The sequence below is a fragment of the Tasmannia lanceolata genome, unplaced genomic scaffold, assembly GCF_043159265.1.
Source record: "Tasmannia lanceolata isolate RefF3 unplaced genomic scaffold, GAP_Taslan_0.1 ptg000006l, whole genome shotgun sequence".
Lineage (NCBI taxonomy): Eukaryota > Viridiplantae > Streptophyta > Magnoliopsida > Canellales > Winteraceae > Tasmannia > Tasmannia lanceolata.
In genome coordinates this window covers 35161495-35188726 of record NW_027518683.1, presented here as the reverse complement: position 1 = coordinate 35188726, position 27232 = coordinate 35161495, and the positions used below count along the sequence as shown (strand labels likewise).

At 40.3% G+C, this 27232-nt stretch overlaps 1 protein-coding gene and 1 long non-coding RNA gene across 2 annotated transcripts in view; one reads left to right on the top strand and one right to left on the bottom strand.

Moving 5' to 3' along the window:
- LOC143880257 (uncharacterized) overlaps positions 1 to 15739 on the bottom strand; it is a 34580-nt gene extending 18841 nt beyond the window's left edge. Inside the window, exon 1 of the mRNA XM_077383093.1 lies at positions 15662 to 15739. The gene's annotated coding sequence lies outside the window, so the exon portion shown is untranslated. The remainder of the gene's footprint in view (positions 1 to 15661) is intronic.
- Positions 4 to 26911, top strand: LOC143880258 (uncharacterized). Its single transcript, XR_013251605.1, has 3 exons — positions 4 to 559; positions 3513 to 9421; positions 26652 to 26911. It is a non-coding gene; the product is annotated as an uncharacterized LOC143880258 (long non-coding RNA).
- The last annotated feature ends 321 nt before the right edge of the window (positions 26912 to 27232 follow it).

Here is a 27232-nt window from a genome sequence, read left to right as displayed (position 1 = left end):
ATTTATATGTTTTAGGTCATTAATATCTTGATCTGACTTTACGGATCATCAATCGGGACAAAATAAGCTAGGGTCACTTCATAGCCCGGACCCTGATTCCATTCCGAGACCCGATTTCCGTAAATCGTTAGATCAATGACAGATCTTGACCTGGGTCTCACCATCCAAAACCACCTAACCTCTCCTCTCATCCTAACCATCCAAACCTCACCTAACCTCACCTAACCTCTCCTCTCATCCTAACCACCCAAACCTCACCTAACCTCACCTAACCTTACCTAACCTCACCTAACCTCACCTAACCTCACCTAACCTCCTATCCCATTCTCCTATAAATACCCTCTCATCCCACCATCCAAAGAAAAAGAAGAAAAAGAACCCCTCTCTTAGAAAATTCATCCCTCTCCCTCATCTCTTCAAGGGTTCGGCCATCCTTGCCGGATCGGGTGATTTTATACGTTGGGTGATATATATCAAAAGCAGTCATTATCAAGCAAGGAATCATCTTCAAGGAATTACCATCAAAGAAAAATCAAACACAAAGTGGGTTTCCAAAGAGGTAGGCATTTATTTCAATTCTATGTAGGGTCTGTTTTCATGCATATCTTTTACTTTAAAAGAAAAACCATGTTAGGAAGCATGTAGGGTCTGTTTTCCCCCTGGTTAGCCTCTGGTTAGACCCTGGTTGCACCCAGGTTCGCTGCTGGTTGCACCCAGGTTCGATGCTGGTTGCACCCTGGTTCCCTACTGATTCGCACCCTGGTTCCCTGCTGGTTGCACCCTGGTTCCCTACTGGTTCGCACCCTGCTTCCCTGCTGGTTGCACCCTGGTTCCCTACTGGTTCGCACCCTAGTTCGATATTGGTTCGCACCCTGGTTCCCTGCTGGTTCGCACTCTGGTTAGACCCTGGTTGCACCCAGGTTCGCTGCTGGTTGCACCCAGGTTCCCTGCTGGTTGCACCCTGGTTCCCCTGCTGGTTCGCACCCTGGTTCCCTGCTGGTTCGCACCCTGGTTCCCTGCTGGTTCGCACCCTGGTGCACCCTGGTCCGCACCCTGGTTTGTACCCTGCTTCCTCCTAGTTAGACCATGGCTAGTCTCGGGTTTGCTCCTAACTTAGACCCGACTCACTTGACCCTAACCATTAACCCAATCCAACCAAGTCATATCCCAACACAATCCGAGTCGCATGTCTGAATCCATTTGGCCAAATCTCATAAGCCCGCCCACTTTGAATTCCGAAAATTCAAACCCTTGATGATTCCAATATGCTCAATTCTTTGATGCAAATTCCCAATTCCAAAATCCCATTGCTATATCAATGTTTTTGAATCTCAAGTCCAATGCTCAAATACAAACCCGATTCCTGATCCAAATACCAAACCTGTTTTCCAAAATCCAAGCAACCTCCCCAGCGGAACTACGTGTGGCTTGATCCCCATCGCGGGGTACGTAGGCAATTTGGCACTCCCAAGTTCAGTCGCACCTTTCTCTATCTTTCTCATTCCCTCACACTATTTCATCATCTCTTCCATCCCTTTTTTCACTAACCTCGAGAATTTAAATCGATTTGTCTTGTGTCTTTCAGAACCGTTGGATCACGGTTTCCGTCGTAAGGACCCTTAGAGCCCAATTTAGGAACACCGGTGTCGTGTCGTGTCCTAAGTTTTAGGGAGTCCTAGAGTTAGGAGTCCGGCCTCATCACGGACGCTTGCTATGTATAGCAACCGTGCCATAGGTCTAGTTACACTAGTCACCCAATCTTTCCCTAGGACAAGCCTAGTAAACTAGGATGTAAGGCAAACCTGCATTAGTCTAAGGGACCATTTGCATTTAGATGAGAATCATATAGCATCTTAGATGAAATCCTAAGATAATAAAATCTTCAACTTGAATTAAATAACTTCTCCTAAAACTGTTGAAACAGTCAATCCCGTCTAGGTCGGTGTCTTAGTTGAGTTAGGCATATGTAACTTAGCTTAGGTGCACCGAACTACGTCGACTCTGATCCCAGTGAGGCTTGGGTACGTAGGCAGCTTGGATGTCTGATGGCATACCACCCGCGAGTCGGCACCACAAACAAATTGTGGTGTTTTGTATATTAATTTTCTTGTAAATGCTTAATCAAATCACTTAGGACTTTCCATGAAATTAGAATTTTAGGAGAACTTTCACTTAGATTGAATCCAGACAAATTAATAAATCAAGATACACATTTAGGATTCACATTGAAATTAGATCATAGGATGCATGTCACTTAGTTCGCACATTAACATAGAGTTGAATGAGCCATTTAAAATAAATTTAAAAGAGTTAGCTTTTGGAATCGAAGACCGATTATCGGGCAAGAATGGTGCATGTGGTGGATAACTCCCCATACCTTCCATTCTCGTAACCAGGTAGCGAGTCTAGATTTCTGGTTAATTACGGGTCCTAGATCCCACATCTAGGTGGCGACTCTGTCAGTCTCTTTCGTGTGGAATTCGGATTGCCTTAGTGATCCCAAGTTCACAGGAAAGATTAATTCAAATCAATAATAAAATGCACACGCCAATCGCGTGGATACGAGAGACCAAGAGAGAGAGCGCGGCGGCTCGCGCCCCACGCACCTCTCGCGGGATCATGTCCCACAGTCTGGCGACTCTGCTGGGGATCACCTAACTTCATTAAAATTCCAAAAGATAATTCATTTGAATTTAATTTAACTGGCTCATAAGAACTCTATCTCTTGTATACTTGTCAGATTAGTTTGTCTTGTTTTATTTTCTCATCACATTTTACTCAAACTTAATCTAACAAAACCTGAAGGCATCATAGATCGCGCGAACTTATTGCACACACTTACATCACTTGCATCTAAACCCTTGCATCTCACGTGCACACACGTCCTATTTTAGGAACCCGGAGTGTTATCTAGCATGGTTGACTGGGATTTCATCACCTGGTGCCTCTGTGCTAGAGAAGCATTCCACCCTTAGCCTGGTACCTTTATGGTACGTAAACGGATCTCTTGTTCACGTACTGATACGCCGGACACTGGTACAGTATATCGAGCAGGGATTCGCGCTAAGGGAACTCTTGGCCTTACCCCTAGATTAACCCACACATGCATGTAGTATACGAACACATGTGCATCACGTGTGTGAGCCTAGTTTAGGATATCCTACCCATTGGTGTCTAGATTAGGCCGTGGTCCATCTTCCAATGGTCACGATCGGTCCTTATATACACGAACAAAGTCATGAGTCGAGATTCTCTCTCCACTCCGATAGATTAGGATTAAGGTTGATGCCTTCAGGTAACACTGATAAAATGTGAAAAAAAAAAAAAAAAAAAAATTCCCTTTGAGTTAGGATATAAATCCCATCATTTCCAAAGATCTCATAGGATTAGTCATTCATGATCTATCCGTTGAAAGCAATCTTATGCTATCTCATCTAATCTTTTGATCGTGCGTCTTTCGTTCTTCTGTCATACGATTCGATCGTATCTTCATGCCATCCCCTAACTGGCAGATGCAGAATCTCACAATTTTCGATTATGCGTTCTCATGATCTGATCATGCCTGGTCCAGATAATCCAATCTTGCTTGTACCCCTGGTCTGTTCCTCCTCTAGGGGCTACCTTTTTCAAGATTATTTTGCTAAGTCCTTCAGAGTTCACTCTCAGAATCCTTGAGCTAGGGGCATTTCCCTATGCGAATCAGTCATCATTGTCCAAAATTGAAAGTATCAGCCATGATGATGTTCAGAACGAACCAGCCTTCGCCGAGCCTTCAACGCCAAACAGTTGCAGCAGTTAAAGTTTTAGTCACTTACTATTTTATGTTGAGTCAGTCATCATGGTCAGTATAATTGTTGAGTCCGGTCTTACAGTTAAAGGTCAATGCCTAGTCCAGGCAAGTTATCTTCTGTTTCCCTTTCTTATTTAGAGTTGTGAATCCTGAGCATGTTCAGGATAGGTCGTCTGATGTAATAGCTTTTCTTTAAATAAAATTTCAGTCAGTTCCAAAAAGTTCACTTGTGTCTGTTCTTAAGTGTGCTTCTGATCTTAAAATAAGACTCCCTCTTCAAATGAGGACAAAATTGACGAAACTCCACTTGAGTCACAGCAATTACTTGAACGAGAGGAGGAGCGCCAATCCCAACCTTTCAAAGATGAAATTGAAATGATAAACACTGGCACTGAAACTTTGATTCAGTGAATGCCGATTGAAAATACATTACCCTCTAAAGAGTGTGAAGAATTGATAAAATTATTTCAAGAATAAGAAGATTGTCTAGAAAAGCTACAACCGATACCAGGGGCAAGACATAGATGGAAAGCTCAAAGAAAATGAAGAAAGTGAGAAGATATATGCTATACAAGGGGCATAGAGTGGAAACAACTTTCATATTTCCAATCAATGACCTTGGTTCTCAAATTCATAGCAAAAAGCCAACAAATTCAAGATGAAAAGTTCAAGAGCAAACAATGAAAAGTGATCATCAGATATCGAGAGTACGAATCCATAGATGGAGGATGTCAAAGAACAAGTTTCGCTCTATGAAAGTCGAAAGCACACTTTAGAATCTTGGAAGAAGAAGATCCATTATCTCTTACCTGGAAATGCCGTCAAACTCCGTAAAAAAAAAAAAAAAAAAAACAAAACAAAACAAAAAAGAAAAAAATAATCAGTACCAGACGGACTCTAGCCAATCTGAACATCGGAAGGCCCCCTTTGGCCGAATAAATCCCAAAATCAGAACCAATGTCAAAAGAATACCGGTTTGCAAACCCTTCGAGCCTGAATAAAATTTTCTTGAAAACCCATCAAACCAGGGGCATTTCCCCGAACTACGCGAGACCTGATCCCTACACTGGGGTACGTAGGCAACTCGGTTGAACCGAGTTCGGTCGATTCAAAAAAAAAGAAATACAATCGTTCCCGAAAAAAAAAGGGACAAGTTCCAAAAGAAAAGAAATTCAATCGTTCCCAAAAAAAAAAAGGGACAAGTTCCAAAAAAAAAAAAAGAAATTCAATCGTTCCCGAAAAAAAAGGGACAAGTTCCAAAAGAGGAGAAGTCAATCATTCTAGAATGAAAGAAAAAAAAAGAAAAATCAATTAACCTTCAAACAATTTATCTTCAAACTAGGGGCATTCGCCTTGACCTACACACGACCTGATTCCTACCTTGGGATATGTAGGCAACCTGTTCACAGGTTCGGTCGAAATCTTTGTTGAGCCTTAAGCCATTCTTTGAAAAACCCTATCCTACCTATAAAGTCCTTCCGGTGTTCAGAACTAATGAGCTAGATCCCGAGACACAATAAAAAAAAATGATGAATAAGAAAAAGAACGGAGTTTGAAGATCTGCTAGACTGAAAACCTGAAAGGGCGGTCTAGGCAAAATTTAAGATCATTCCCCTGCTAAGTTGAAAACCCAAAAGGGAGGCTTAGGCAAAAGCTAAGGGGATAGCCTGCTGGATCGAAAACCTAGAAAGGTGGTTCAGGCAAAAGTTAAGGCTAGCACGGTCCGCCAAGTCAAAAACCCTGAAGAGGTGACTTGGTCATGGTAAGAGAATCAGTATAAGAAGGCTACAGCCGGTATCAGGACTGAAGATCAATTGAAGTTCAAACAAATTCAAGTGACATCCTCAAAACTGGGGGCATTGGAGCTAAGCAATCCTAGGAGTTGTAATTAAATCATTGAGGCATTACTGTTTTAAGGAAAAAGTCCAGTGTTTACCAATTGAAAAAAATATTCCTTGAAAGGATAGACTTACCAAATAAAACGTTAACTAAGTCAGAAGCATTACTGTGTCTGTCAGTGTAGTTAATCAATCGTTGTTATTCTATGTTCACTCCTTTAGAGCTGCTCAATCCTTTGAGTAGTGCCTTTCATCTAAGTTTTCTCTTTAGAAAGAGTCAATTGTCGTTCCTATGTCCAAATGATGTAACTGTCTTGGTGAAGGAGGCCAGGCCTAGGCAGCTCCCTGCAATTATACCTGAAAGAGCTCGAGAATTTAGTCAAACAACTTCATTTCAAAGAAGATCAGCTCAGAAAAATTCAGAAGTAGAAACATCAGAAAGCCCAGCTTCCGTAAAAAGATCATACCCCAGGAAGGCAACTTAAGCTTGGAAGAACCTCAGATGCAATGGTGGTTGAGCCAATTTCTCAGAAAGATGAACCATTCAAATTCATAATTCCCTTCCGGTTAGTTATCCTGGTCAAGAAATGTTTATCTAAACACCTGTCAAGAAGCAGATCCCGCTTTTCCATGTTAATATCCAAGAGAGTCGTTGTTCTAAATTACCAATCTCAAATGTCTTGTTCAAGGTTTCAGTTATCAAAATCCCCAGAAGACAAGACCAGCAGTCTCTTTGAGAAAAATCTTGTTGAAGTTTCATAAAAATGTTCCTAATCCATTCTTGCTAGTAATGGTTCTTCGTTCCAAAGGTTTGCCGTTTCATCATTCGTCAAAGTCCTAGTTTCCAACATCTTTGTCGGGCACGATCCATAATATCCCCGATTTCATTGAGTTCAAAAAAATAAAAAATTCATCAAATCCAATCTTACGTCAAATTCAAGTTCATGGAAAATCTCTAAATTCTTCGAGCCCGTTTGTGAACGGTACCTCTTTTCTCGAGCCCATTTGCAAATGGCCTCGTCTTCTCCTTGAGCCCGTTTATGAACGGTGCCTCATCTCTCGAGTCCATTTGTGAATGGTTTCGTCTTCTCCTTGAGCCCATTTGTGAACGGTGCCTCATTTTCTGAGTTCATTTATGAATGGTCTCATGTCCTCCTTGAGCCCGTTTGTGGACGGTGCCTCATTTCTCAAAAAAAATCAAAAATTCATCAAATCCAATCCCCAATTCAAAAAATCCAATCCTACGTCAAATTCAAATTCATAAAAATCTCTAAATTTTTCATTGTTGAATTCATCAATCAAAGCTATCTTGTGTCGTCGAGCCCGTTTGTGAACGGTGCCTCATTTCTCGAGCCCATTTGTGAATGGTCTCGTCTTCTCCTTGAGCCCGTTTGCGGACGGTACCTCATTTCCCAAAAATAAAAATTCATCAAATCCAATCCCCGATTCAAACAAATCCAATCTTACGTCAAATTCAAGTTCATGAAAAATCTCATGTCCTCTTTGAGCCCTTCTGTGAAAGGTGCCTCATTTCTCGAGGCCATTTGTGAATGGTCTCGTCTTTTCCTTGAGCCCGTTTGCGGACGGTACCTCATTTCTCAAAAATAAAATAAAAATTCATCAAATCCAATCCCCGATTCAAACAAATCCAATCTTACGTCAAATTCAAGTTCATGAAAAATCTCATGTCCTCTTTGAGCCCTTTTGTGAAAGGTGCATCATTTCTCGAGTCCATTTGTGAATGGTCTCGTCTTCTCCTTGAACCCGTTTGTGAACAGGTTTCTCATTCTCTGAGTCCATTTGTGAATGGTCTCATGTCCTCTTTGAGCCCGTTTGTGAACGGTGCCTCTTTTCTCGAGGCCATTTGTGAATGGTCTCATCTTCTTCTTGAGCCCATTTGCGGACGGTACCTCATTTTCCAAAAAAAAAAAAAATTATCAAATCCAAATCCTTAATTAAATAAAAAATAAAAAATCCAATCCTACGTCAAATTCAAGTTCATAAAAAATCTCTAAATTCTTCGAGCCCGTTTGTGAACGGGGCCGCCTCATTTCTCGAGTCCATTTGTGAATGGTCTCGTCTTCTTCTTGAACCCGTTTGTGAACGGTGTCTCATTTTTTGAGTCCATTTGTGAATGATCTCATGTCCTCCTTGAGCCCGTTTGTGAATGGTGCCTCATTTCTCTAGTCCATTGGTGAATGGTCTCGTCTTCTCCTTGAACCCGTTTGTGAACGGTGTCTCATTTTCTGAGTCCATTTGTGAATGGTCTCATGTCCTCTTTGAGCCCTCTTGTGAAAGGTGCCTCATTTCTCGAGTCCATTTGTGAATGGTCTCGTCTTCTCCTTGAACCCGTTTGTGAACGGTGCCTCATTTCTCGAATCCATTTGTGAATGGTCTCGTCTTCTCCTTGAGCCCGTTTGTGAACGGTGCCTCATTTCTCGAGTCCATTTGTGAATGGTCTCGTCTTCTCCTTGAGCCCGTTTGTGAATGGTGCCCCATTTCTCGAGTCCATTTGTGAATGGTCTTGTCTTATCCTTGAGTCCGTTTGTGAATGGTGCCTCTTTTCTCGAATCCATTTGTGAATGGTATCGTCCTCCTTGAGCCCGTTTGTGAACGGTGCCTCATTTCTCGAGTCCATTTGTGAATGGTCTTGTCTTCTCCTTGAGCCCGTTTGTGAACGGTGCCTCATTTCTCGAGTCCATTTGTGAATGGTCTTGTCTTCTCCTTGAGCCCGTTTGTGAACGGTGCCTCATTTCTCGAGTCCATCTGTGAATGGTTTTCTATCCTCCTTGAGGCCGTTTGTGAACGGTGCCTCATTATCCAAGTCCATTTGGGAATGCTTCTTATCCTCGTTGAACCCGCTTGTGAGCGGCGTCTCATCTCCTTCTAAAAACTGTTTGAGAGCGATCTTTGTCCTTTCCCTTCAGAATCCATTCGAAAATGATATCTCATTCTCTAATTGCCCGTTTGTGAACGGCGCCGCATCGAGTTTTTTTTATTATTCAAGTTCTAGGGTTTCATCTAAGGTTTTGCATTATGTTAAGGTGCGTTGTGTCTAGAGAGTCCTTTGTCGATTAAAGCTACGCAAAATGGTTCTGTCATTTTTAACTTTGGTATTCAATGACTACGTCATCTCTACCAAAGAGGGGCATCTGTAGACACCCCATTTTGTTTTGTTTTAATCAACAAATAAATTAGTGTGTTAAATCCATGTGAGAACCCCCTCTATCATTGATTTATATGTTTTAGGTCATTAATATCTTGATCTGACTTTACGGATCATCAATCGGGACAAAATAAGCTAGGGTCACTTCATAGCCCGGACCCTGATTCCATTCCGAGACCCGATTTCCGTAAATCGTTAGATCAATGACAGATCTTGACCTGGGTCTCACCATCCAAAACCACCTAACCTCTCCTCTCATCCTAACCATCCAAACCTCACCTAACCTCACCTAACCTCTCCTCTCATCCTAACCACCCAAACCTCACCTAACCTCACCTAACCTTACCTAACCTCACCTAACCTCACCTAACCTCACCTAACCTCCTATCCCATTCTCCTATAAATACCCTCTCATCCCACCATCCAAAGAAAAAGAAGAAAAAGAACCCCTCTCTTAGAAAATTCATCCCTCTCCCTCATCTCTTCAAGGGTTCGGCCATCCTTGCCGGATCGGGTGATTTTATACGTTGGGTGATATATATCAAAAGCAGTCATTATCAAGCAAGGAATCATCTTCAAGGAATTACCATCAAAGAAAAATCAAACACAAAGTGGGTTTCCAAAGAGGTAGGCATTTATTTCAATTCTATGTAGGGTCTGTTTTCATGCATATCTTTTACTTTAAAAGAAAAACCATGTTAGGAAGCATGTAGGGTCTGTTTTCCCCCTGGTTAGCCTCTGGTTAGACCCTGGTTGCACCCAGGTTCGCTGCTGGTTGCACCCAGGTTCGATGCTGGTTGCACCCTGGTTCCCTACTGATTCGCACCCTGGTTCCCTGCTGGTTGCACCCTGGTTCCCTACTGGTTCGCACCCTGCTTCCCTGCTGGTTGCACCCTGGTTCCCTACTGGTTCGCACCCTAGTTCGATATTGGTTCGCACCCTGGTTCCCTGCTGGTTCGCACTCTGGTTAGACCCTGGTTGCACCCAGGTTCGCTGCTGGTTGCACCCAGGTTCCCTGCTGGTTGCACCCTGGTTCCCCTGCTGGTTCGCACCCTGGTTCCCTGCTGGTTCGCACCCTGGTTCCCTGCTGGTTCGCACCCTGGTGCACCCTGGTCCGCACCCTGGTTTGTACCCTGCTTCCTCCTAGTTAGACCATGGCTAGTCTCGGGTTTGCTCCTAACTTAGACCCGACTCACTTGACCCTAACCATTAACCCAATCCAACCAAGTCATATCCCAACACAATCCGAGTCGCATGTCTGAATCCATTTGGCCAAATCTCATAAGCCCGCCCACTTTGAATTCCGAAAATTCAAACCCTTGATGATTCCAATATGCTCAATTCTTTGATGCAAATTCCCAATTCCAAAATCCCATTGCTATATCAATGTTTTTGAATCTCAAGTCCAATGCTCAAATACAAACCCGATTCCTGATCCAAATACCAAACCTGTTTTCCAAAATCCAAGCAACCTCCCCAGCGGAACTACGTGTGGCTTGATCCCCATCGCGGGGTACGTAGGCAATTTGGCACTCCCAAGTTCAGTCGCACCTTTCTCTATCTTTCTCATTCCCTCACACTATTTCATCATCTCTTCCATCCCTTTTTTCACTAACCTCGAGAATTTAAATCGATTTGTCTTGTGTCTTTCAGAACCGTTGGATCACGGTTTCCGTCGTAAGGACCCTTAGAGCCCAATTTAGGAACACCGGTGTCGTGTCGTGTCCTAAGTTTTAGGGAGTCCTAGAGTTAGGAGTCCGGCCTCATCACGGACGCTTGCTATGTATAGCAACCGTGCCATAGGTCTAGTTACACTAGTCACCCAATCTTTCCCTAGGACAAGCCTAGTAAACTAGGATGTAAGGCAAACCTGCATTAGTCTAAGGGACCATTTGCATTTAGATGAGAATCATATAGCATCTTAGATGAAATCCTAAGATAATAAAATCTTCAACTTGAATTAAATAACTTCTCCTAAAACTGTTGAAACAGTCAATCCCGTCTAGGTCGGTGTCTTAGTTGAGTTAGGCATATGTAACTTAGCTTAGGTGCACCGAACTACGTCGACTCTGATCCCAGTGAGGCTTGGGTACGTAGGCAGCTTGGATGTCTGATGGCATACCACCCGCGAGTCGGCACCACAAACAAATTGTGGTGTTTTGTATATTAATTTTCTTGTAAATGCTTAATCAAATCACTTAGGACTTTCCATGAAATTAGAATTTTAGGAGAACTTTCACTTAGATTGAATCCAGACAAATTAATAAATCAAGATACACATTTAGGATTCACATTGAAATTAGATCATAGGATGCATGTCACTTAGTTCGCACATTAACATAGAGTTGAATGAGCCATTTAAAATAAATTTAAAAGAGTTAGCTTTTGGAATCGAAGACCGATTATCGGGCAAGAATGGTGCATGTGGTGGATAACTCCCCATACCTTCCATTCTCGTAACCAGGTAGCGAGTCTAGATTTCTGGTTAATTACGGGTCCTAGATCCCACATCTAGGTGGCGACTCTGTCAGTCTCTTTCGTGTGGAATTCGGATTGCCTTAGTGATCCCAAGTTCACAGGAAAGATTAATTCAAATCAATAATAAAATGCACACGCCAATCGCGTGGATACGAGAGACCAAGAGAGAGAGCGCGGCGGCTCGCGCCCCACACCCCTCTCGCGGGATCAGGGTACCACAGTGCCCAATAAGGGTTTTTTAGTCTCTTTTGTATATGGAAGGACATGCCATGTATGGCATGGTTATGGATACTGTGAATATTTTAGATAATTTTGGTTCATGACTCAGAGACTGTGTGATTGTATCCATTGTTGTGGTGATGAGTTTATGTTCCTCACACCCATTTATACATCTCGGATGATATTGTGATAGGATGTGAAGAGGGTGTGTCTCTTCCATCGTTTGATCATGTATATGGAGCTTCATCCTTCTTTATATATATATATACATGTTCTGTTAGTTGCCATGGATGTGGTCTCCTTTGTTGTTCATTCTCTCGTATCCATGTGGTTATTGGACTGTACTCTACTCTTTATCATGTCTTGTCTAATAATCATCCATTCACATTAAATTGTGATTATCAAATTGTGAATGAAACAACTATTGAGTGGTTTAAAAGTGATTACGTTCAAATCATGGGACCTATGTGCTTGGATCTTTTACGTTTAGATTAGATGCTCATAGTTAGGGGAAGCTTTCAATTTCATATGTGTAAACTTTTAAATGGCAAGCAACTTAAACTAAAAAGTTATTTTATAGTTCTGAGAATGTTCATGCTCTGGAAGAGTGAAGCAACTTGTGAACCCAAACGGTTATATCATAGATCTGAGCATATTCTTGCTCAGGTAGAAATTCACTTGCTTTAAAAATTATTAAATAATTCAGCCCTAGTGTTTAAATAATTCACCTTTTTCAATCATTCTGCTGGGCCTCTGGCAAATTCATAGGGGGAGAGCCAAATAGTTAGATATTCATACTTATATGGATCTTTGTGATATGCTCACAAGGTCTATTGCCCCCATAGTTGCACTTAACTTTCAACCTCTTTAGATAAAAAAAAAGCTTATCATGCATTTCACTTTTGTTTTTCTCTTTGATAAGCATTACTAGAGCTTGAATGGTATATCATATACAAGTCACATAGCTTAGACAAGCTATTATTCTCCTTGACACCCCACTTGCACTCTTACAAGTTGTATTCCTTCCTTTTTGCTGTTGCCAAAACGGGAAGAGTTTTTGGGAATTGATTAGGTAGTCCATGGTTATATGCACCACATGCTTTTCATTCATATATTATTCTTGTGCATATAGTGAGGGGGATCATTACTCCATTGTTTATATCATATTCATGCTTAATGTCTTATTATCTAGATACCTCCTTCCTCCCTAATCAATTTGTTTGCCATCATAAAAAGGGGTGAACGTAAGCCTAAGGGTTCCCATGGGTTAATCATTCACCTTACCCTTGTTTTGATGATTAGCAAACTCAAATTGATTAGCATTTATGGACTAATATGTTGCCTTGAGGTGTTGTGCTGTATACATGATTTTCATGTCATAATCGCCATTACACAACTCTTCTCAACACATAGCTTGTGGATCAAGAAAGCAAGGAACCAAGATCTTGCACCTACATTGGAGGCATCCTCATTCGAAGATGCTCAAGTCAAAAAGTTGAACATGAAGATCCTATAAGTTCCCAACAAGTGTCAAAAAGGAGCTTGAAGATGAACATGCCATGGTGCTCCTCATGCACCTTTCAACATGATTTAAAGATTAGAGGAAGTCACAAGAGCCAAGACAGAGTTCAAGATGTTCTCTCAAGCTGAAGAAGTCCAAGGAAGTGCAAAGGAGCAAAGACATTCCAAGAAGACTCAATGGTACACACTATTAGAATGTATTTGGAGTCCTCTTGATTTTATGTTAAAAGCACTTTCAAAAGGTTTTCAAATGGTTTTCATACTTAAGTTTTTATATCTTTGAAAACCATACACACACCCAAAAATGTGTTTGAAAACCTAGGACTAAAGTCCAAAGACCATGCCCCAAAGCCCCTGAATTTTAAAGTTAAAAATGAAATTTCACACAGGGCCGGGGTCGACCAGGATATTCCGGGCGACCGCGGGATGGAACCTGGAATTCTAGGACATCTTGAAATTTATCAGGCTGGTGACCGGGGTGATCTGGGCGACCGCAGAAATGCTTCTGTTGAAACAGAACCATTCCAGGTTGGTCTTGGAGGACGACCGTCATGGGGCCGGTCGACCGCAATAGTGTTTGTGAACCGAATTTTTATTCAAACAGATTGCCTTCGCCGGGCGACAACCCTAGGGCCGGTCGACCGCGACGGTATGAAATTTGAAATTTAAATAGAGAGCCCGATATGGGCGGGCAACCGTTGCGGCTTGAAAAACAAGCCGTTGGGGCTTTCGCAGGTAGACTTTTTCAACCCTGTTTTTACAGTTTCCCCCCCAAACGGTCATATTTCCTTGTGGGGTATATGCACATTGTTTAAACCTTTCTAAACAACCTTTTGCAAGATCAAATCGTATCTTCTTGAACCAAAACTTTTATATGAAAGGTTAAACCTCTTTGAACTTGAACTTTTACATTCTATCAAGAGGATCTCCATAGGCTTTACATTTGTATCTATTTCTTGGAGAGTTTGTGAGCTTTGAAAGTTTGTAATCCACCTATTAAGAGGCATTTAGAGATCTTATCTTTTATTTCTTCATTTGTAATCGAGGGTCTTCGATTCGGCCCGTTAACAAAGGTGAATCGCTGTAAGAGGGTGTGATCCCTCGGCAAGGCTTGGTGCAGAAAGGGTGTGTCCCCTTTGGAGTTGAAGGAGTTGGTGTACGGCTTTGAGATTGGCCCATTGAAGAATCTCGAGTTTTAGTGGAGATCCCAAGGTGTCCCCTTTGGAGTTGGAGGAGTTGATGTACGGCTTTGAGATTTGCCTATTGAAGAATCTCAAGTTTTAGTGGAGATCCCAAGGAGATAAACTTGGAAGACTGGAGTTGGTCTTGTGATAGACTGAACCACTATAAATTGTGTGTTCCTTGTGATAGCCCATTGAAGATTTCATTTTCAAAGTGTTTTCCTTTGCAGAATTATCTATATGCTTGTGTATATTATGTGGATAGTGAGCAGAAACTCACTTAATCTATTCCAACACTCTGATATGGTTACAGGAATAAGGTCGCCTAATAAATTTGTCTATCTGGGAGAAGATTATATGCTATGGTCTCTGACGGGGTCGAGATAGGATCTCCTAAACTACAAGGTGGCGATGTAAGACATCGATGCAGACAAGTAGCTGAACGCGATGAAATCCAGATGGACTCTATGTATTTCTAATGTGTCTGGACCCTACTAGATTCACCAGAGGGCTCGAAGCCCAGTGGATGCGAGTGAATCTATAAGAGGAAGAAAGACCTAAAGTGGAAAGGTGGAGACCTATAGAACTAGGCTACTGGCAAAAGAGGCTATAGTCAAACAGCTGGTATTGACTATGAGGGAACCTTTCGCCTGTAGCCAAGCTAAAGTACATTAGGATTTTACTAATGATAAACACTACACTAGGATTACGAGATATGGTAGGTGGACATCAAAACTGTCTTCTTGAAAGGAAACTTTCAGGAAGATATATGGATCCAGCTTGAGGGTTTTGAGGTTGCCAGAAAGGGTAATCAGAAAGTGTACACATTGCTAAAATCTGTTGATTGAAGCACGTGTCTCGCAGTTGGAACCTCTGTTTCTGTGAGGTGGTCAAAGAGTTTTGCCTCTCACAAAACATGGAGGAGGCTTGTGTTTACAACAAGTGTTGTGATATATATTTTTTCAGTGTTGTGCATGGATAATATCCCACTCATTGGGAATGGTATAGGGATTTAGTCTTGCATAGGTATATAGTTTTCCAGTCACTTTTACTTAAAGGAATGGGAATTCTACATTCCAGGGCCTTAAAGTGTTTAGGGATCAGAAATAGAATGTCAGGGATGTCCAATGAGAATTGGATGAGATATTGGCTAGGTTTAGTATGGCGGATTCCTAGAAGGGGTTAATTCCCTTTCGATATGGAATCAAGCTTTCCAAGATGATGTCCTTTGAGACGTCTAAGGAGAAGTAAAGGATTGGCATCGATCCCTATGTATCTGATGTGGGTTGATGTAGGCCATGCTATCTGTTGGAAGGCTTTTCACACCCAGGCAAAATCACTATACAGAGCGGAACTAGAAATTGCATAGAATTAAAATTTTATATCGATTTTGCCCGTTAACCCAGGAGCCTAGGGTCTATATGAACTGATGACGATCTAATTAAAAAAATAGAATATAAAATAATACCTTGTGGCTGTCCAAAATAAAAGCCTCTGCTTGATCTACTCCTCGAACGGCTACGATCATTCCAAACGCCGTGGACCTGCAAGTTTAACCGATGGATTCCTTCAAATTGTGTGAAGGGAAATTGAACAAATCTTGTTCAAATATATATATATATATATATATATATATATATATATATATATATATATATATGCTGATCATATCAGAACCATATATTGGGAATTTGAAAATTCCTATTGGAGCTTTTGGATTTTCTCAAAACAATGGCATTAGAAGTAGAGAAAACAAGGGAGAGAGAGAGAGGGGGAACTCTTGGATGTTTTGAGAAAGAGAGAGAGAGAGAGAGAACAAAATTTTTCTTTGTTTCTGTGCGGTCCAAATCAGTAGAAAACGTCCATGGTTGGTTTATGTAATGCTTGGATTTCTATGTTTTAAATTGCCAAAAACTTCTCCCACAATCCTAGCAAATTTGGAAAACTGGCCCTTTGTACTTTTTTTCAATAATAGAAACAAGAATTAATATGAAAACCAAGTTGGACGTGTTCCTGAGAATAGCTGGTACGTTTTTGCTTTTTGCAATATATTACTTTATTTTGTTTGCAAACCAAATTCCTAAAATGTCTCGACTATTCTTTCCAAGATTCTCTCTCTGTCCACTTTTCCGATTTTATCTCCAAAAGATATGGCACAAGATTTGTTTTTATATTTGATATATACTTATATGGATCAAGAATTTTAATTGTCCACAAACTGAGTTTAAGCCACAACACATGACATCACATTGTAGACACCCAATTTTGTCAAGGTGGTACTAATGATATAGGTGTCGCGAGGAAGAACCTTATGATGAGTCCCAGAGCACCAGTTTGGTTTCTCTCAATCTCTCTTTAGGGTATTTTACGAAAAGAAACGATTTTCAAAAATTGTGTTATCTTTGAAATGCAACCGGAAAGCCTTTTTTTACACAACACCCACCTTTTTCGGCAACCGAAAAGCCTGTTTTACACAGCACTCGGCTTTTACGGCATAAGCTGGTAAGCCCATTGTCACACGACATTTCGATTGGTAAGTTAACTTTGAGTCAAAAACTTCTGTTTTTACCCAGATGAAACTTCGTTTCCCAAAAGTAAGCGATACCAGGTTCATTGAAAAGTCCTCAGAACGAGGAATCCAATGGATCTGACAGCGTGTGATTCGGAATTCACTCGGAGGAGTTACGAACATTCAAAACTCACCCGTAAAAGACAAAATATCACATTTATCGAGACGAGAAAAAGACGAACTTGCACGCCTTCAAAATATGATGTCACCCAGGTGATGTCACCTGGGTGACACCAAATTTTGCTAGGGGCGAAATTTGGGCGAAATTACCAAAAAATACCCCCCCAAACTCTATAAATAGAAGGGGGTAAGGGTTAGAGGTAGAGTTTGGTTGATCCATTCCCTCTCTCTCTCTCCTCCCTTTATGGTTGGGACGAACCCCTGGTTCAACCCCTTCTGGCCAGCGAAGTCCTAATACCCTTCTGAATTCCAAAAAACACTAGTCTATTTGTTTCTAAAAGAGAGAAAGTAAAGAAACTCTAGGTAGCTCACATCGAGCATCGGTATTTTGCCAAAATTCTGAAGGTTCGGAGGAACATCTTTCAAATAGCACCGCTATTCTGTCGAATTTTGCAGACCCACGAGCTATTTTTCAATAATAGCGTCGTTGTTCTGCTGAAATCTCGGCACTTCCGAAGTCTCTTCGTCACCACAACACCGTTACGCCGCTGAAATCTCCACAGCCTCGGAACCCTCCCTTTCAAGAATAGTGCAGCTACTCTGTCTATATCTCCTCAGCTTTTGGTAAAATTACATTTATTTAACCACTTTATGCAATTTTCTTTACAAAGTAAGGTACGAGGTGGTGACATTATATGATCCCGTCTCCCGTTGCCTGGATTTTATATTATAAATCCCTCTACCTTTCTTTTACTTTCTGTAATTTCCTATGCAAAGTAACGTATGAGGTGGTGACATCATAAGATCTCCGCCTCACATTGCCCTCAGAAATTATGATATAAATCCCTCTACCTTTCTTTTACTTTATGTACTTTCCTTTACAAAGTAACGTACGAGGTGGTGACATTATAAGATCCTGGCTCCCGTTGCCCAAATTTTATGATATAAATCTCTCTACCTTTCTTTCTGCATTGTCTTTTTCCATTTAGTTTTACGTTAACCCGATCGTGAGTAGTAGCAAGATCTTCCGAGATCCGTATACAACTTACGACATCGATCAGGATAACTACCGCTTAGTTTTGGTCTTTTTGTAAATTCATCTTTATTTACACCATGGAGTTAAGCATAACCTAAATAAGGGATAAAGAAGATAAGTTATCCTGGTTTAAATTCTTCAAAAAATGCCAACCTAAGTTAAGAGCCTGGATTCAAAAAATGCCTAATACCTTCCCCGACTGTGACCATAACCCTTACCCAGATATCTGTAAGGACCATGCCTTAAGCAAACAGAGAAAAATACAAGGTTCTAGGCCGAGAGCAAAAGAACTCCTTTGGTTACTGTTCTTCCAATGAAATTCAAGTACCGTTACTCATTTCATTGGAAGAATAGGCACTGGTCCTAGGCTCTGACCTAGGTGGCGACTCTGAGTTTCTCATTCTTGTGAAGTTAGGATTTCGGGCCTGAGTCCGCAAGTAATGCAGATCAAATATAAACTCCCTTGAGAACTCGATGTGGTGATCCCCTGACGTCCTACGCGCGAGGGAAAAAGCCAACTCCCACAGACTGGCGACTTTGCTGGGGATAATATTGATAATTTCTTTCAGTAGACTTGTTTATTGAAAATCAAAAAAGGTTATAACTCTATATAACTTACCTTGGCATTCTCATAGAATTCAACCAAATAATTTAGCTTTTCCTCTTTTATTAGGGTTATCCTTAACCCGATGTAGCCTTTAGGGGTATCTGCAAGTTGCGAACACTTCGCAAGTTGCGAATGCTCCTAACGTGCGAAATAAAACCAGTGTTAGACTTACTTTCCATTACCATATACTTGTTATGCTTGTTATGCTTGTTATGTAGGGATTGCAAGAGGCAATGCCCAAAATTGCCGCCAATTGCACGAAAATGCTCCGGGAGGCACCTAGGCTTACCTATTTATTTTATCCAAACACGCGCATACCATTTGGGATTTCATCACCCTCTTGCATACATATTACCCTTGGGAGTGACTAGCACTTGGAACGGATTCGGTAACTTTTGGGATTTCATCACCCGATTGCCGCTGGTCTCGCCTCCATTTGATGTGAAAGCACCACCTCTTTGTACGTCGCCCTTGTGGTGGCGCTAAAATGATGATGTATTAAACTTCCCATTGCGCTAGGGCACACCTAGCAAGGGTTGTTTGATCACTTCAGCAAGAGGAAACTTCAAGCCTTCATCACAATGCATAAGCCCAGCACACGCACATAGATGTTACCATGCCCGGATAGGGCATGCTTAGCTTAGAGTTAGGCAAAGCCTACCAGTTACACTCAAGAGATGTGAGCGTCTTCTAAAATAGGATACACTTAACCTTTGGCCCACCTCAGGCATGTCAAGCGAGTGTTGAAAGGTATCCCCGGGTTGCCATTTCTTGCTAGGGATGTCATTACCCTAGCCTGATCCATAAATGGTCGCAGCATATTTTACCCAAAACTAGAGGTTATTGTCTAACCTGTAGTTTTGTCTAGAGCCATGTTTGCAAACCCATATCATCACATTCTTTGGATAAGCAACCATTGTACCCTGGAGGGATGTGGTTAATACGTTTAACCAAAAGACCCTCATTTTGGTCCCATCTTTTGAAGGTTATTGTAATCCCTCAATCATCTTCCTATCCAGACCGTCTTGGTCTCATCCGCGTCAGGCTCTACTGCTTTTCATGTCTGGATCTGTCCTGACTATCATTACACTCAAGACAGCGAAGCTCTGCTCAAATAAGTTTATCTTCCCCTAGACTTGTCTCAATCACCCTGGTTAAATCCTCTTTGAAGTAGTCTTTCTCACACAAAGATAGACCTTTCCCGACCCCCGTTATGGTCAAGAGTGGCGGAGCTCTGCCCAAATGAACCTGTCTTCTTGTACGAAGATAATCTTATCATGACCATTGTTATGGTCGCAGTACCCGAGCTTTGCTCAATCCAAGTCGGTCTTTCCTAAAAGTTAGACTCATCCCGACTACTCATCATGGTCAAGACAACGGTAGAAGTCGGCCCAAATTGTCTTCATCTTCCTCTGGGAAGATGGCTCTTTTCTGACTAGTGTCTTGTTCATAAAGTCAGGAATCACACTCAGGTCATACTGTCTTCACTTTTGAAGACAATCCTATCCTGACTATTTTTCATGGTCAAAGCGTCAGAGCTCCGTTCGAATGAATATATCCTCTCACGAGAAGATATACCCGCCTAACCCTTTGTCATAGCCAAAGTGTTGGACCTCTGTCCAATTATCATGTTGAGATCATGGTTATCTAAATCCTGACCAAATTCAATCATTTCGGGGGTGTCCTCCCATTTCTCAGACCACAGGGGCAAACTCTTCTCTCAACCCCTTGCTTGTCCAGGATCCATCCAAAGTTAGTAAAACTTAAAAAAAAATTAAAAAAAATCAATTTTGTATGGTTCTTCCTCTTGTGTGAAAAAGCTCTGAAACTAGTGTATGAATACTCCCGTCTGCAGGTAGAAAGTTCTCACACTTGAAACCATTGCACCCAAGAATTCAAAAGCCTGGGCCTGTACCTAAGCTCGTCTAGAAAAAACCTTGGATCTACCTAGTCCTTCAATTCCTACTCCTTCAGTAGAAGTCTCAGAACCATCTAGTCCTGCAACTCCTCTCACCATCATGGCAGAACCCACAGATCAGTCCCAGGATATTCAGGATTTGCAACAGCCGGTAGCGCCAGTGTTGGATCTATTTCTGCAAGAAAGAATTCGGACGAGGCAACAGAACCTTGCTCCCCTTCCTTTACGTCACATGGCCGTTCATTATTTCGCAAGTCTAAAGTGCTTCATAGACACTGAAAGCAAAATAGAGGCCCACATGGTTCGTAGATGGATTGCTGATGCTCAACTTTTTACGGAGGATGTTGTTCAGAAACCCCCTACTGTAGACACCCCCATTTTGTTACGCTTTAAAAAGCAAAATGTTTGCTTGGTCTGTGTCAGTCATCTGCATTAGGTTAGGCATTCTTGCATTTTAGGGTGAATTTCACCTCATTTTAGGTGTTTTAAAGTTGATTCGTAATCACGAATGTCTCTAGGGGTTCCATTAGTCTCCGGAAGATAAGAATTTAAGTTTCCAATCAAGTAAGAAGACCTGCTATTTTTGGAATTTCTCAGGGTTTTCCTAATTTTATCAATGTTTGCACCACAGGGGTAATTTGATCATTTTCAATATGTTTCATTTGACCCCCTGGTTGTGTCTAAGAAATCTTGAGTGATTCCATGAATTTTGAAAAGCTGTTAAATTTAGAACCTCTCAGGGGGTTTCGCTTGATTTGAAAATTTTGAGTGTTGAGGGCATTTTGGGCATTTTCAGGGAATGTCGAGTGATCCTGTTTGATATTACCCACCAAAAGAAGTAAACTTACAAACTTTCTATTTTTGAGGTTTGACCACGAAAACTTTCCATTTTTAACTTTTCCCTTTAAAAATGAACCAATTTGAGGGTATTTTGGTCGCATTTTGGTAAAAAAGGGGTGTTTTGGTCCAAAAAATTAGTTTCTTTAAAGGGATGGTTCAACCATATGTTAGGGGTGCACCATAAATGTCACATGGGTTAGGTCCATTCATAAAATATTGAATTTAAAAGAATTTTATTAATTTTTTATGAAAAAAATCCAAAACCCATGTGAGAAGGCCCATTGGGCAAAGCCCACATAGGAAGGGGCCCAAGTGGACCCACCCATGTGGGTCGGCCACATAATTGGAGCCCCACATGGGTGGCCCACTTAGTTGGGTGCCCAACATGGATGAGGTGGGATGGTGATGTCATATTTGATGTGTTTTGAAAAAAAAAAGAATGAAAAGAAGGAAGAGTTATAATTAGAAAGGGTTAGTATGATCAGGTTAGTAAAATAGCCATAACTTTTTACCTTCTGGCCTAAAAAATTCATCATTATACTTGTTTCGAACGTCTTGAAAAGATCTACAACTTTCGAGTTTGCAACTTTTCGTGAACCACCATCTAAATAGGACAAAAACGAGCTCAAACATTGGGCATCCCTCTTTGAACGAAAATCATTCATAAAAGCTAGTTTCCTATGTGAGAAGGCTTCTAGATTGATTTTGAAGGATCTCCATTATGTAATTTAGCATTGCTTAGCCTGCAAGAAACAAGGCTTAGAAATAAGTTCAATATGGAAATCAAAGAATGAGAAAGTCAAAGCACAAATTAGAAACAAGCTAAAAGGAGAGAGCTCACATTGAAAACTTCCAAATTAACTCAAACCTAGCCTTGTGCCTATGAAAGCAAACCCACCAAAGAATTTTTCTCCTCTTGAAAATTGGTCCCTCTCTCTCTTCCTTCTTGGAATTCATTCAACTTTATTTGGTGCTTTGGTACTCATCTCTTCCACTTGGTTCTACAGAAAGTGCTTTCATATATTCAACATATTCAAACAAATTGGAGGCTATATTATTATTCTTCGGGGTTTTCTTTTGCGATTGAAAGGATAAGTCAAAGCGTAAATCTAGGGATTACTTACCCTAGAGACAAGGAGAGCTAACAAGGTTGGTCTTCTAAAACCCTCTTTTATGTAGTTTAAATTAGAAGCATGGTCGGAGTAAATTTAGGATTTTCTTTGAAAAGCTATGAAGATGAAAGTGCTTGCATGTGAAATGTTGAGGAGATAAGATCAGGTTTATGTTATTTTATAATCTAAAATTTTTCTTCAAACATCTATTTTTTAATATTAAAATCTGATTTTTGAAAATAAGAGGGTTTAAATCCACTTTACAAAGCAACTCTAATAAGCCTTTGAAATTTCTTAAAATTTTCAATATCTGAGTCTTTTGTGTATTAAAAAGTATAGAAATCTGGAATTTTCAGAAATTTTGACTTCGTTTTGACAGCGATTTGACCTTTTGAACTTTACCCTTAAAGGAGTCAAATTCCAAAGATCGAATTTATAAAGATGTCAAAACAGATCCGAAATTGATGGAAATTCAAACAGACCAGACTTTTAAGGTTCTAAAACAGTGCAAATGTTTTGAAGAATTTTGGATTTAATTTAAGAGATTTAAAAATTAGTTTACTTCTAGGGGTATTTTGGGTAAAATCCAAGTTTTGAAAAGTATATAGAGTTTTCAGAAGTAATATTTGGATGGGAAGTAACTAAACTCTGATCTGATCTCTTTCAAATTTTTAAAGATTTTTGGTTACTGTTAGATATATCTTATGACTTTTTATGCTAAATCAAGCATGCCATATTAAATCTAAAACAAATAGCAAATTGCAATAAAAAATTCTGGAAATATTCGATTGAGATTCCCTGTTGGAATTACATGTTTTCAAGAAGTTTGGATTGATTCGGACTATTTTTGCCATATGTTTCTTTGTAATGTCATAATCTAGACAGATAACTTAAAAATAGACAATTGATAGCAAATAATCTTAACAATCCATGACCATTATACAGTAATAGTCTCTAGTTAATAGAAAGCTACTGTAAACATTTCAGCTCTTTAGATTAGATTTGCTACAAGTTGATGTGTAAATCTATAATCTGGACAGAGATCTTCAACGTTGTAAAATTGATAGTAAAACACATTTACAATCCATGAAAATATTGCAGTTATATCTTTTTTGGTCAAGGGAAAGATACTTTAAAAGTTTGAAATCATTTAGATTAGATTTGCTACAAGTCGATGTGTAAATCTATCATCTGGACAGATATCTTCAAGATTGGAAAATTGATAGTAAATCATCTTGACAATTCCTGAACAGTTTACAGTAATCTTCTTTGGTCAAGAGAAAGGTACTGTAAAACTTTCAGCTTATTAAGATTAGATTTGATATACGTTGATGTGTAAATCTATAATCTAAACTAAAAATTTTAAAATCCTTAAGAAAATCGAAATAAATTCAAATTGTTATAAAACTTTCCAGAGAATTCCAATTCTCCATCATGTAATCAACCTTTAAACTATGAAAATTGAATTATTAGGAATCGTTCATTTTCTTTCCAAATTTCCTATGCTATGCTAGTTTAACCGCCAAGACCGCATTCATAATCGTATTCCAATTGTAATTGATCCTTGATAATTTGGGTATTTGAATTATAGTATGTCGTTGGATCCGTGGTTGTAGTCCACGGAAATCCTGAGAACCATACCAGGCAACAATATACTATAATTTATGTGCTAAATTGTGCAAGGGGAGAGCGCACGATTCCCTTTCATGAATGCGATCTAAGTATGAAATTCGTCAAGCCTTAGAGCCTTTGGTATTCCTTAGATGGTAGGAATAAAAAATCTTTAAAAAATTAAAAATCATTAACTTCAACAAACAGAATTTCGAACCGTTAGATAACGGTATCTCTTCGTAGGAACCCTTAGGGCCCGTTAGGAACATTTACGTCATATTGTGTTCTAGGTTTTAGGATGTCCTAGAGTTTGGAGTCTAGCCTCATCACGACCGTTTGCTATGGATAGCAACCGTGTCATAGATATAGTTACACTAGTCAAACCATCTCGCTATAGGACAAGCCTAGTTAACCTAGGATATAGGTTCACCTGCATTAGTTTAGAGAACGTCTTGCATTTAGATAGGACCATATAGTATCTTAGATGGAGTCCTAGGATTAAAAATGTATTCAACTTGAACTAAATAATCTCTCTTAAACTGTCAAAACAGTTAGTCCAGTCTAAATCGGTGTCCTAGATGTCTTAGGCATGTAGCTTAGTTTAGGCCACCGAACTACGTCGACTCTTATCCCAGTGAGGCTTGGGTACGTAAGCAGCTTGGATGCTTAATGGCATACCAATCATGAGTCGGCCCTACACACAATCAGTGGGGTTTTTAGGGTAGTTTTTATTTTCTTTCATCATTTAAAATCTTAAATTAAAATTGATTAAATCACTTAGGACTTTTTCCCAAATTAGAATTTTAGGAGAACTTTCACATAGATTAAATCCAAACGAATTAAGAAAATCAAGATACATATTAGGAAATGCAATGAAATTAGATCTTAGGCTGCATGTCATATAGTTTGCACATTAATATAGAGTTAAATGAGTCATTTAAAAGAAATTCAAGAGAGTTAACTTTTGGAATTGAAGACCGGATTATCGGGCAAGAATGGTGCATGTGGTGGTAACTCCCTATACCTTCCATTCTCGTAATCAGGTAACGAATCTAGATTTCTGGTCAGTTATGGGTTCTAGATCTCTCATCTAGGTGGCGACTCTGTCATTCTCTTTTGCGTGAAATTCAGATTGCTTTAGTGATCTCAAGTTCACGAAAAAGATGAATTAAATCAATAATAAAAAATGGCACACGCCATTCGCGTGGTTACGAGAGACCAAGAGAGAGGGTCACGTGCCGCGCCCCTCTTGCGGGATCGAGTCCCACAGACTGGCGACTCTGCCGGGGATCACCTAACTTCATTAAAATTTCAAAGGATAACTCATTTGAGTTTAGTTTAATTGGCTCATAAAAACTCTATCTTAATCTTTCTGTTGCTCTTTGCTAGATTAATTTGTATGATATGCTTTATTTCCTTATCACATTATACTGCAAACTTAATCTAACAAAACCTGAAGGCATCATAGATTGCGCAAACTTATTTCACACACTTACATCACTTGCATCCAAAACCATGCATCTCACATACACACACGTCCTATTTAGGAACCCGGAGTGTTATCTAGCATTGTTGACTGGGAGGTCATGACCGGTGCTTCTGTGTTAGAGAAGCATTCCACTCTTAGCCTAGTATCTTTATGGTACGTAAACGGATCTGTTGGTTCACGTACTGATATGCCGGACACTGGTACAGTATATCGAACATAGATTCACGCTAAGGGAGCTCTTGTCCTTACCCCTAGATTACCCCACACATGCATACAGTACGAACACGCGTGCATCACGTGTGTGAGCCTAGATTAGGATATCCTACCCATTTGTGTCTAGATTAGGCCGTAGTCCATCTTCCAATGGCTGCGATCAATTTTAGGTACACAAACAAGTCATGAGTCGAGATCTTCTCTCCACTCCGCTAGATTAGGCTTAGGATTGATGCCTTCAGGTAATATTGCATAAAATGTAAAAAGATTAAAAACCTCCCCTTTGAGATTAGGTTATAAATCTCATCTTTTCCAAAGATCTCGTAGGTTATCTTCTTAGATTATCTCTCATGTACAATTGCATCTCGACGGTATCCTTCTTCATCTATGATCCATCTATCAAGAACGGTGATTCTAACTCCATATTCCTCTGATTCCGTAGCTTTCATTAGTTTCATCTTCTAAATTTCCCTTGCTTAATATTCATCATCTTGAGGTTTAGAAAGCCCATTTCATAGGTCCATTACCTCGTCAGTCTTTGTTCGGATCATTGTCACGGTTGTCATTTCCTCTCAATTGTCTGTCTATTCGTCTCTCATACCTAAGGCTGTATTAGAAGAACTCATTGGTCTCATTCTATTCAAGAAAGTCTATTCCATGACACCCGAGTTTGAGCTCATTGCATTCCTAGTATAGGATTATGTTACTTTGCACTAGGGGCATTATTCAAATCTTCTCTCCTAATAACTGAGTGTTCATTTTCATAGTCCTGAGACTAGTGGCATTCCCCTTTACTATCATGTCGCAATTGTCATACCTTACTCATTTAAGGATTCATTCTGTCATCCCATTGCTTGCAAAGGCCACAATCATCTCTAATCATTGAGAAGAAATACATGCTGAATCTCAATCTTATACCTTGTGCTTATTGTTTCCATGTCAGGAGCATTCACCATTGATCCCGCTCAAGCAACTTGGGTTCGAATAGACTCTCGTCTGGTCAGGAAGTCACCTCCCCCATCTCCTTCGGAAGCTTCTCCATCATCTCCATCTACACCTATGGCAGAACACGTTGAGAACCCTCAGACCAATAACCTTGAAGTTATGATGGCCGCACTCCTTGAACAAATGAAAGGAATCAAAGAAGATAATCAGTTTCTTAAAGCCTAATTCGCCGAGAAGTTTGGTCCATCATTTCCTTCACCTTCAAAAGGCAAAGAACCCATGAACCCTGTCATGTCAGAGCCTCCTCCTAAGCCTATGGTGATTCCCATTCCTCAAGGTCCATTTGACGTTACTGATGAAGAACAATATGGTGATGAGAACTGCAATCCGATGCGAATTGATAAGTGAAATACTCAAGAGGGGGGGTGAATTGAATTTAACTCAATATTAGGCCTTTTGAAAATTATCTATAAACCCTAATTGGAATTTTTCTTCACTTAATTAAATATTTGGTTAGTGCAAATATAATTGAAAGAACAAAGTGAAATGCCAAACCAAAACAATAATGGAAATGCAAGA